The 12,854-nt window shown below is 38.3% G+C and overlaps 1 long non-coding RNA gene across 1 annotated transcript; it reads left to right on the forward strand.

Moving 5' to 3' along the window:
* Positions 1 to 2,733: 2,733 nt before the first annotated feature.
* On the forward strand, positions 2,734 to 5,236 carry LOC147496489 (uncharacterized). Its single transcript, XR_015196614.1, has 3 exons — positions 2,734 to 3,219; positions 4,384 to 4,541; positions 5,120 to 5,236. It is a non-coding gene; the product is annotated as an uncharacterized LOC147496489 (long non-coding RNA).
* The last annotated feature ends 7,618 nt before the right edge of the window (positions 5,237 to 12,854 follow it).

Raw genomic sequence — 12,854 nt, forward strand, 5'->3', positions numbered from 1 at the left:
CAGTAAGCGCGACCCACTCACACAAGTGAGTGATGGAGGAGAGAGGAAGAGAATAAACGAAAATTAGGACTGGTGGAGCGGATTGTGTTGAGTACTTCCATTGACATATTAAGGGGCCGATCCTTTTTTCAGTAAGACTAAGGTTTGTGGAGGGGAGGAAGAAGGCGAGTTCCCACTTCAAAGAAAAGAAAAAAAATTGTTTGAGAAAAGTGTGCGATGGCTAAAGAGGGGGTTTTCTTCGTAGCGACGGTATCTAGCAAAATTTGAGACTAAATTGTCCGTCCTATATTAAGGACAAGGAAAAACGTCCTCAATATTTCAAAGATAAACAACACGACGGGCTTTTCTCAATTGGAACTAAGAAGCCCGTCCTAAATTGAAGACGACCAAATCCGTCTTAAGACCCCGTCCTTTTTTGACAATTCTGGTGTAGTGGACAATAGTGTAAACAAACATCATTTCTTTCTCAAAATAGAAAATTCTTATCTACTCAAACTGTACTTGGATTGAAAACAGATAGAAAACTTCCCCTTATGGGGCGGTTTGATCGAAAACTTAGTTTTGATCATCTTTCCTTCGGAAAAATGGATTTATCAGAGTTTGATAGGCCATTTGTGAGCAATGAGGTAACAACACGTACTGAGGCTCAACCAGCGGCGACTAATGGAAATAGAGCAGCAGTTTCCTATGCAGAGGTGGCTAAACAAACTGCACCTTCTCAATTTGAGTTCCAAAACCTTCCTCAGCCTGAGAAGATGGGAGAGTACCCAGCAATAACAATCCCTAAAGCAGCGGTGGAGTGTGGCTTAAGGTATTGCAAGTTCTACTTAATTGGCAGGATTGATCTGGTTAAAGTACTAATTGACAAGGTTAGGCAACTAGCCAAGGCGAAATGGTCACCCACATGAGACTTGCTTATTACACCAATAGGCAAGGGGTTCTTATTCATAAGATTTGATAATGTTGAAAATCTTAACAAGGTTTGGTCTAAAGGCTCATGGGTTTTTTATGGCTGCCCTCTGAGACTAAACACTTGGAATCCAAATTTCAATCCAGAAGCTAAAAGACAATCACACGCCTTAGTCTGGGTTAACTTCCCTGCACTGAGTCAAGAGTACTGGTATCCAGAGGCATTCATGTCCATTGCCAGAGGTTGTTGGAGTTATCCCTCACATGAGAATGAGGAAGAGGAGAGAAATCAGTTACGTTGAAGTGGTCCGAGCGGCGGCGCTCCAGATGGTCTAAACCCAAAGCACCAGCGCCTTTTATTGAAAAGAAGATAGTTTTTTCAGCCTCTCACGAATAGGCACTTGAGGGCGCGCGCTCGGAATTGGCCTTGCTGAGAGTGCACCCGAGCCCATGCCTATATTTGCAGTTTCTAATTCGCTACAGTAACTGCGAAATTGAAAGGGCAGTATATAAACCAAAAACAAGATTTTGGAAAACCTAACACAAAGAAGCCAACACAAAAGTCACGAAATTGAAACCCAATTTTGAGAGCAATCAAGATTGAGAGAAAACTTTTGCAGAAAGAAAAGCCTGTAAAGAAAGAGAGGAGTGATCTAGTAAGGTGGAGAGACTTGAGAGGACACTACACCAGAATCGTGGAATTAGGACAACCTATTGAGACAAGTATTCATGTCTTAATTTTAAGACGGGCTTCTGAGTCCCAAACATGAGGAAACCCATCGCGCGGCTTAGCCCAAAAAATAGACAACAACTTCTTTTGTCCTTAATCGAGGATGGGCAAAAGTGTATCTAATTTTCTTTGAAGCCGTCGCCATTCAATTGAACCCTAGTTGCCTCAAAACTAAATTTTTGCCTTCTTCATCCGTCCAGCCTCCAGAAACCCTCTTGCTAATTTTTTTTCCTGAAACTTCTTGGACCCATCAATGATTTATCCATCGACGAAAGTATTCAATCCACACTAGCCGTAGTCTTCCTCCTTATCTATTCCTCTCTTGGATCAGTGTACTTCATCTCCTTCCTATAAGGCTTCAAGGTACGATTTTTCTTTCCTTTTGATTGGAGACTCTCTATTTACTAGTTAATAGCATTTGGATTGATTTTTCCTTTTTAATTTTTGTTTTTTTGTGGGTTAGGGTTCAAAAAATTGGTTGACCAGGGCTGAGAAATTGATTTTTGTGTTGGGGCTGACCTGAAAATCCTTGAATGTGTTGGCGATTTAAAAAATTTCTTTTCCTCCGTTCCGTTTAAGTCCTGCATTGTTTAAGATTAAGATGAACACAGCGAAGATGACGGAGACACCAAAAGTGATGTATATAATAGTGATTGATGTTGACAATGAAGAAAATAAGAATGACTCCTTTCGGTATACTAGGTCTGTCTTACAGAGTAGTTTGCAACTCATGGGTTGCAAAGCCCGTCACACTTTCAAGGTATTATTACATTACTCCTTCCCCCATTTCTTCGTTTCTATATATATATATATGGTAAATCATATTCTCTTCTTTACATATTAGTCAGAGAGTCTTTGACGTCTTGAGAAGAGATCATTCTGGCATTTTTTATAAAGAAAAATTTGACAAATCTTCTCTAGAAGATAACAGTAACTTTTGAGTTGTACAAAAGACGCACAACTGTTGTTGTTAGAAGAGAGCTCTTTTTGGATGTTGTTTGCGATGCTCTCTCTTGATATAAGTATGTCAGTCCCAGTTAGAGGGCTGATTTGGTTTTGGCATACAGGTATATCATTAACTTTATGTAGAAAATTCCAAGGTTAGCTAAACCCTCATTTTGTGTTTTGGTCTGTTACAAGTTTTAAGAATTCAAATACTTATTAAGTAATAGGATGTGATTCAATTGATGAAATTATGCGATTTGTGCTGGATTTCTCAAGGTCTCCTTTTAAATAATTCTCATTTCATTCCATTTAGGGGTGAACGGTTTGATATTTGTGTGCATCTTGGAAAGTATGTATAATTAACTTTACAAGCATGGGGGGATGATTAAGATATATGTGGCTACTGCTAGTGTTTAAAAGATGGAATAATGACTAATCCATGTCTAGATTGTTGAATTGTGCTACTTCTATATTCGTACTTCAACTGCCACGTGTGTTTGGTTGTATATCTCTAGAATCTTTTACCTGTACATGTTGATCTGTGTTACTTAGTTTCACACAGGGAATTTCATTTCATTAGTACTTTGTATGTTGGCCGGCTTTTGCTTGGTCTTGGCATTGGATTCTCAAATCAGGTGTTGGATTGTTTCTTAGATATTTGTATCTTTGTTGTGTTTTATTCTCGACTTTAAATTTTATTGTTTCATTTCATTTGGGATCTTGATATTTGTAGAATTTTTTTAGGTGCTGGTTTTTTGTTTGTTTGTTTTCATTTCCTATTAGTGTAATACTCTTCATTATTACTTTATTTAATTTTGTTCTTTTGTCCTTTCTTTTAATTTTCAGTTTTACATCGGGGTTTCCAATGCTAAAATAAGTTTACAAAATATTACATCTTAATACTAAGGATACTAAGGATACATCTTAATTTTAAGTTTAAAATCGGTTCATTGACACCAAGGATTTGCTTAATAAGACGTTGTACAACATGATATGCTCCTAGAAGCACTTTTTTTTATTATATTTTATTTTACTATACTTTTTCGGGTTGAGTATCCCGAGATCATATGTCTCAAATTATTGTAATAGTCGATTGGGTGAGAGTTCAGATTGGGCTCATACTTCGAGAAGTTGATATTGATACTCATGTCCATTGACCTTGTCAGTTACCAACGTATGCACGTAAATGGTGTTGCCCCCGGTACATCTTATAACACTTTAAAGAGCGCATCCTTTCGAACCCCAACACATACTTTATGGAGTTGTTTGTTTTTCACTCTGCACTGGTGATAGATTGTCGTTTAGTTAGATTGTTTTCATTTTTATATTCTTAGTCCGGTGTTTTAAGGAATATGAAGAGGATTATATCCGTGTCCTACTAGAGGGTAAGTTTACCACCTCTGGCCTCTCATGCACACCGCTTCAAGTACCCATTATTGCCTAGGAAGAATAACTAGAGATATTAAGAAGTGATGGCACTATCAATTTTCTCTTTCCTTTTTATCTCTATGTCAAAATAGACTTTCAAATCTAGGCTGCATTGTCTGATATGTTAGGCCAAATTACAAAATTGGATAGTAATGAACATCTTCTATAAAACATAGAAAACATAGAAAGTTCTTATTTTGCATTTCGGAAACAAAGTTCTTGAGATTATAAAGTAATATTTGTGCCCACGATTTACCTTTTTTGTCCTTATCAGTTTTGGTTTGTTTTCAAAGAAATATTGTAGAAACTACCAGTGGTTAATATTGCATGGCGTATATGATATATCTGGCTGCTTGGTTAATATTGACCAGGGGTTCTTATTTCCAAGAAGGGGCCGAAGTGAAGATGGAAATGAGTGTAGAGAGAGCTTACATAGGTCAATTGAAACCTTGGGTGACTGGATTAGAAGGGAAGTAAATACAAGCAAGACCTAGGTCTTCTATCGTACATATTCTCCTGTTCATTTCAGGTCTGTTGTTAAATAGCTTATCTGTACAATCATATCCACCCTCTTCAGTGATTCTCATTCACATTTGGTTTTTCTGTCTCTTCGTTGCATATTACCAAAACTCCATGTTTCAGAACGATCTAATAAGTCCCAATGATCTAATAATATGCACCGGAGGTGGTGATTGGAATATTGGAGGGACTCATCACTTGGAGATTTGCGAGTTAGAGTTAAAGTCGGTTCCATCGGGTACATGGACGCATCGCAAATTAGTTAGTGATTCACTGTCAGAGTACTTAAGTAAGATACACATGACGGAAATGGATGTTTTGAATGTGACTGAGATGGCAATGTGGAGGAAAGATGGCCATGCATCATTGTATTATCAGGGTCCTAAGATTGGCCCTGCGCCTCCTCACAGGCAGGATTGTATTATCATTATCATTACCTGTTCTAGCATGTCTTATCATTTCTGAATTCCTTCAAAACAAAGTTTTCTCGGTTATGAGTAAAAAACCATTAGTTATTTTACGAGGTAAAGAAGTTATAAACAAACTATTTACCATCTTGTTAATAACTGTTGTATGTGATTACTACAGTTATCCACTGTGGGAGGTAGGCTTGTCATTTCAAGTGATGGTGTTTGGGATGCTTTATCGTCAGAGGCGGCTATGAACTGCTGCCGAGGGATGTCACCCGCTGCTGCAACTTCTCAATTGTCCATGTACGCTATAATCCCAATTGAAATTTCTATTTTGCTGATGATAATGTAGTTTTTGATGGGTATATATATGTGTGTGTGTATATATATTACTTTTAAAATTTTATTTGACACCCCACTTCTTACATCTCCAGGAGGTTGTACAATTCGAAGGACTTCGAGATGACACAACTTGCATTGTCATCGATATATTACCACCAAAGGAGCTAACACTTCCGGTGCCACCGCTAAAGAAGCATGGAAAGGGTGTGTTCAAGAATATGTTCCGCAAAAAGCCATCTAAATTGTCGCTTGTGGATAAGGATTACTCTGAGCCGGACGTGGTGGAGGAAATATATGAGGAATCTGCTATGCTGTGAAGCGAAGAAAGAATCCATGGAGGGGAAATGACCATCACGTGGTAATGATACTTTTTTTCCCTCTTTTACTCTATTAGTTCAAAACTGTGATAACAATGCCCCTATCATTCTGAATAATTGGTTTATTTTTTTCATTTTCATATGGTATTTGGTTATCTAATGGGCAAAATCCCTAGTAAGAGGGTGGTAATTTTGTTCCACATTTGGTATTTCTCCTATCTACCTTGATTTTTTGGCAATCCATTTCCAAAAGGTGAGCACAGCTAGTGAGGCATAGTACCTGTCTGCTGTGCCATATATGATATTTTAGTTTGAAAGCTTTATTAGGTTATAAAGTAGAAACAAAATTAGTTGGTATGAGGTGATTACTTTGTTCCATAGTCTGGATATCTCTGAAGAAGAGGTCTTGTTTTCTAGCTTTTGATTGTTTTTGAGCATCACAGGTCCGTATGGTCACTGATAAATTGACAAATAAGCCAAGAGGATATGCTTTCATCGAGTACGCGCATACATAGGATATGAAATGTGTGTAAACAATATGCTTTTAAACCTTCCATTTTGTTTTCCTATCACTGACGCTAGAGTCAATTTAAGTGAAATCGTATTGATTTGATTATAGTTATGTGAGGATATTTGTGACATTAATTAGGTACTTTTTTGTACACATCTTGCTCTGTTTATAGAAAATGAAGGTTCGAGTTTTAATTATCCAAGCAATATCTAAGGTAATGTTTCTAATTTTTTTGAATTGGGGTTTAGTTAATTTGTGCTTATCTTGTTTCTGTGCATGTTAGAATTTCAGCATATGATTGTTTGATTTTAGTTATTTGTGAAATAAGACTTGTTTGAATGTTATGATTTTGATGTTTAAAGACCGTTATCTAGACTATGAGTAAACAATAATTAGGGAAATTAATATGGAAGGCAAGCACATAAATTAATAAGGGATTGATTGTTCTAACCGATCAAATTTTTTCGTATCTCGGTATATTCGAATTTAGATTTATCAAGGGGCTAGTCTATTTATTATTTTATAAGGTTATGATGCACATTAAGGTGTACGTAGCTATGTGTGTGGTATTGAACGGAAGAAGACCATTTTACTTCATGCTTAGAATTGTCTAAGAATATGTATTCTAGCTTTTCGTTGCTTCAAATGTGATGAACTCGACAGGTGCCCTTAGATAACATTTTTTGTTCATTAAATATATCATATTTTTAGATCCTTGAATCAAGTTATATCTTATTAAAAGAACTTTTGTCGTTGCAGGTTCTTTATATGCTACACAAGGGCTTATTGAGAATATGGTGCAAGTAATGGAAAGCTAAAGACTATAGTTTGTTATGAAGTTTAGTTAGCAACTTTTTGAGTTTTTTTTTTATATTGGTTTATTTAAATTGTTGATTGAATGAGCCACTTAGCAAGTAATGCTATTTATAAAATGGAGTTAAACTATGTTTTTTAAATTTGGTATGTGACCAATTCCCTAGTTTGTATGTGAACTATTATGAAATGAGGGTGGGGATCTCCTACGAATCAACTAGTGTAGCAGTTGCAGGTCATTTGGCCTGCACACATTTTTTTTTAAAATACTTTTTCTGAAATACGATGGTTTTGTTTGTCTTTGACCTTGCGACGACCTTGCAACAGATACATTAGTCGTTTTCTAATTCCATTTATGATGGTCCTTACCCGTCACAAATATTAACGACAGGGCGATTAGCGACGGGACCTGGGACACTAAAAACCGTCGCAAATCACAAATTCTGGTGTAGTGGGAGTGATTGTAATATTCCTTCCCACGTTAAAAAAGGATTAGCTTTTATGGAATTAGGCATCATTAGCCGAACCACAGTACATCTTTGTGTTGTGGTATGCTTTATATTTTCTTTGCATTATTACTTGTTGTTAATAGTTGTTTAGAGAATTAGGCATGCTAGGTTGGTTATAGTGGATATTTAGAATTTGTCTGGAGTAGTAGTGTGTTCATATTACAAGTTATCTGTGTAGTGGGGATCGATTGGAATCGTTATTCCTCAACAAGTGGTATCAGAGCCAGGTTCGATTAACCTAAGTTGTTATCTGAATTTTGCTCGGAAGGTGTTTGACAAAATTCCTGAAAGAAGATTTGAGTTTAAATAACTTGTAGAGATGGACCATTCAGTGAACACTCGCATGACTAGCCTGAATAGAGACAACTACACTATGTGGAAAGCCAGAATGGAAGACTTGCTCTATTACAAGGACTTGGCATAACCCATTGAAAATGAAGGAGTAAAACCAGACGCAATTGCTGTGGTTGAGTGGAAGACGCTTGATGAAAAAGCAATTGGGTGCATTAGATAACGGATTGACAATAATGTAATCCGCCTTGTATCCCAAGAGACTACAACTTTCAGCTTGTGGAAGACTTTAGAAGACCTCTATGAGAAGATAAGAAAGGACACAGAATAGCTCCTGTCACTCAGAGATCCTTGTTACAGAAAAGCAAGAGAGAGGCAAAAGTAGAAAACGATCTCATTCTAGAGGTGAGGACAAAAGAAAATCTAGGAGTGCGAGCAGACCTCCTAAGAAAGACTTGTCGTGTTCTCATTGCAGTATCCATGGCCTTTTCAAGTATGAATGCATAGAATTGAAGAGGGATGAGAAGACTAGTACCGTACAAGAAGACAAGTTAGAGTTGAAAGAAAGCACCGCTAGTAGAAACTCCATAGTCATAGCTTCAGAAGGTGAAGTAGGAATTGTGTCAGATGGTGACGAGTTATGCTTAAGCACTTCATGCCAGGGTACAGAGTGGGTGGTAGATACAGGTGCTTCTTACCACGTCACACCCCACGAGAATTTCTTTACTGCCTACAGCTGTGGTGAATTTGGTGAGGTAAAGATGGGTAACAGTGGCGTCTCAAAGATTGTAGGCATTGGTGATGTTAATGTAGAAACCAATGTCGGTTACACCTTGACACTCAAGGATGTAAGACATGTCCCTGACAATTGGCTAAGCCTAATTTTCGCTGAAAAGTTAGATGATGACGACTTTCTAAATTCGTTTGGTAATGGGGTATGGAAACTAAGCAGAGGTTCCATTGTAGCAGCCAAAGGGAAGAAAACTTGCTCTCTTTACAAGACACAGGCTAGTTTGTGTAAAGCAGAAGTAAATATGGCAGAAGAAGAAGCTTCCTCCGAGCTATGGCACAAGAGACTGTCATATGGGAGAAAAAGGTATGAAAGTTCTTGCCAAGCAAAAGGCCTTGCCAGACATCAAAGGTACTCATTTAAATAGATACACTCATTAGTTGGTAGGAAAGCAATACATGGTGTCTTTCCAAAGATTCCCGTCTCACAGAAAAGACAATGTCCTTAAGCTAGTTCACACTAACTTATGTGGTCCTATGAAAGTAAAGTCCCATGGGGGAGCTTTGTACTTCTTGACTTTCATTGATGATGGGTCAAGAAAGATATGGGCATATAGTCTGAAGACCAAGGATGAAGTACTTGGCGTGTTCAAGATTTTCCATAGCATGGTGGAAAGAGACATAGGGAAGCCTTTGAAGTGTATTGGCTTAGATAATGGGGGTGAGTACATAGGGTCGTTTGAAGAGTATTGCAAGAGTCATGAGATTCGTCATAAGCAGACCGTTCCCAAGACACCGCAACAAAATGGAATAGCAGAGAGAATGAATCGTACCATAGTAGAGAGGATGAGATGCATGCTGTCTCACTCTAAGCTACCTAGAACCTACTGGGTAGAAGCAATGTGTACAACCATGCATATGATCAACCTATCTCCGTCAAAGCCTCTGAATAGTGACTATCCATAGAGAGTATTGTCAGGAATAGATATTGATTATGGATACTTGAGGGTATTTGGGTGCAGGGCATTTGTGCATATTCTGAAGGATGAGAGATCCAAGCTTGATGAAAAAGCCAAGCAGTGAATTTTTCTGGATTATGGAGATGAAAAGTTTGGTTACAAACTCTATGATCCGATTAACAAGAAGGTAACCCGAAGTCGAGATGTTGTGTTTTTGGAAGACCAAACCATAGCAGACTTTGAGGAGGGTGAGAAGCTACAGGCTTTTATCAATGATCTTGTTGATTCAGAACCAGAAGTTCCTATTGTGGAACGTGTAGAAGGCATTGAGAATGCAGAGAACCATGAGTTTGAAGCTCATGATGAGAATCCTATTGCTCATGATGGGATAGAACCTATTGGTATAAAAGAATGCAGATGAAGTGCATGAACCACCACCAGAGCAAGCAGAAGTGCATCCTCCTGAGGCACCAGCAGATGGGGCAAGGAGGTTAGACAGAGAGAGACTAGCTTCAACCAGGTATCCACCACATACATACGTTTTACTATTGGATGGTGGAGAACCTATGTACTATCAAGAGGCACGTGAAGGAACAGACAAAAAAAAGTGGTTGAAGGCCATGCATGACGAGATGGATTCTTTGCATAAGAATCACACTTATGAGTTAGTTAAGAAACCACAAAGAAGAAAAATTCTCCAGAATAAGTGGATCTACAAAGTCAAGCATGAGGAGAATAATCCATACCCAAGGCACAAAGCTCGCCTTGTTGTGAAGGGTTTCGGTCAATGAAAAGGTATTGACTTTGATGAAATTTTCTCTCCTGTAGTTAAGATGACTTCTATCAGGGTGGTATTGGGTCTGACCGCAAGTATGAACCTAGAGGTTGAGCAACTAGATGTCAAGACAACTTTTCTTCATGGAGACCTTGAAAAAGATGTCTACATGGACTAGCAATAGGGGTTTGAGTTTAAAGGCAAGGAGCACCTAGTATGCAAGCTGATAAAGAATTTATGTGGGTTCAAGCAAGCACCGAGATAGTGGTACATAAAATTTGATTCCTTTATATTGAAGCAAGGATACAAGAAGTTTGCTTCTGATCATTGTGTGTTTGTTCAGAAATTTCTAGACAGGGATTTCGTAGTGCTCTTGTTGTATGTGGATGATATGTTGATAGTTGACCCGAATATAAACAAGATATCCAAGCTGAAGAAAAACTTTAGTAAGTCCTTTGAGATGAAGGATTTGGGTCAAGCAAAGCAGATACTTCGGATGCGGATCACTCATGACAGAAAGAGTGGGAAGTTGTAGCTTTCTCAAGAAAGCTACATTGAGAAGGTGTTGAAGAGATTCAACATGGATCAAGTGAAGCTAGTTGGTTGTCTGCTTGGTGGCCAGTTTCGCATGACCAAAGAGATGTGTCCAAAAGGTGAGCATGAGCAGAGTCAGATGGAAAAGATTCCTTATGCATCTGCAGTGAGCAACTTGATGTATGCAATGGTGTGTACAAGACCGAATATTGCTTTCGCCGTTGGTGTTGTAAGCCGATTTCTGTAAAATCCTGGTCAGGAGCATTGGGAAGGTGTTAAGTGAATATTGAGATATCTCAAGGGAATTTCCAAAGTGTGCTTATGTTTTGGTGGATGTAAGCCCTTACTTGAAGGCTACACTGATACAGACATGGCAGGTGATGTTGACTCGATGAAGTTCACCTTTGGTTATCTGTTTACTTTTACAGTGAGAGCAGTTTCTTGGCAATCTAAGTTGCAAAAGTGTGTTGCTCTCTCCACTACAGAAGCTGATTATATTGTAGCCACAGAGTGTTGCAAAGAAATGTTATGGATGAAGAGGTTCTTCAATGAACTAGGGCTAAAGCATAAACAGTTTGTAGTTCTATGTGACAGTGAGAGCGCCATCCATTTGAGCAAGAATCCGAGTTTTCATTCTAGATCTAAGCACATATATGTGCGTTATACTTGGATTAGAGAAGTACTTGAAGACAAGCATTTGTGTATTAAGAAGATCCATACCAACAAGAACGGGTCGGATATGATGAACAAAATCTTACCGAAAGATAAGTTTGATGTTTGTTGTGCTACCTCCAAAATGGTAGCAGACTCCTCCTGTTGATTTGGAAATTGCATGGAGGTACCCTCCCTCATTGTTTGGGAGGGGGAGATTGTTGGAGTTATCCCTCACATGAGAATGAGGAAGAGGAGAGAAATCAGTTTTGTTCGCGTGATGATGTCTGAGCGCTCGTGCCCTTGCCCTGTTTATTGGAAAAGAAGATAGTTTTTTCAGCCTCTCTCACGAACAGCACTTGAAAGGCTGGCCTCGAAATTGGCCTTGCCAAGAGCGCCAGCCAGCAAGACATACCTATATTTGCAGTTTCTAATTCGCTATAGTAACCGCAAAATTGAAAGGGCAGTATATAAACCAAAAACAAGGTTTTGGAAAACCTAACACAAAGAAGCCAACACAAAAATCACGAAATTGAAACCCAATTTTGAGAGCAATCAAGATTGAGAAAAAACCTTTGCAGAGAGAAAAGCTTGTAAAAAGAGAGGAGTGATCTAGTAAGGTGGAGAGACTTGAGAGGAGTGATTGTAATCTTCCTTCCCACGTTATAAAATGATTAGCTTTTGTGGAAGTAGGCATCATTGGCCAAACCATGATACATTTTTATTTTATGGTATGCTTTATATTTTCTTTGCATTATTATTTGTTGTTAATAGTTGTTTAGCGAGTTGGGCATGTTAGGTTGGTTGTAGTGGATATTTAGAATTTGTCTGGAGTAGTAGTATGTTCATATTACAAGTTATCTATGTAGTGGGGATCGATTGGAATCGTTATTCCCCAACAGAGGTGTGGGCAACCCTATGCAAATTGACAAGAAGACTCTAAAAAGGGATTATGGGTGCTTCACAAAAGTGCTTGTTGATGTGGATCTCTTTAATCCCATCCCTGATCAAATCTATGTCAAGACCAAAGCTTTTGAGTTTTGGCAAACTGTGGAGGTAAGCAAGCTACCTAAAGTATGCAATCACTGCAAGTGTGTAGGTCACTTAGTGACAGAATGCAAGCGACTAAAGGGAGTGATGCAGCAAGACAAAAACAAAGAGGTGGTAGTCGATATTACACCAGCTGAAGGTCCTTTCAATGTGACAAAAGATGGAAACAAGAAAAGGAACCATCATAAACCTGGGTCTAGAAAGCAACCTCTGTGAACCCTCCTATTAACAATACAAATCAGTTCAGTGCAGTAGTGAAATTACAAGAGGAAGAGGACGGAAATAAAGATAGGGAACAAAATGCAGTGATTGTGGTCATTGACCAACATATCACCACTCCATAAGAGGTTCAGCTAGTATAACAACCCTATTTTTTTAATTAAATAAATAAATATTTATAGCATGTATTTTATTAGTATTATTTGGACATGG

Source organism: Coptis chinensis, chromosome 5 (assembly GCF_015680905.1).
Source record: "Coptis chinensis isolate HL-2020 chromosome 5, ASM1568090v1, whole genome shotgun sequence".
Classification (NCBI taxonomy): Eukaryota; Viridiplantae; Streptophyta; class Magnoliopsida; order Ranunculales; family Ranunculaceae; genus Coptis; species Coptis chinensis.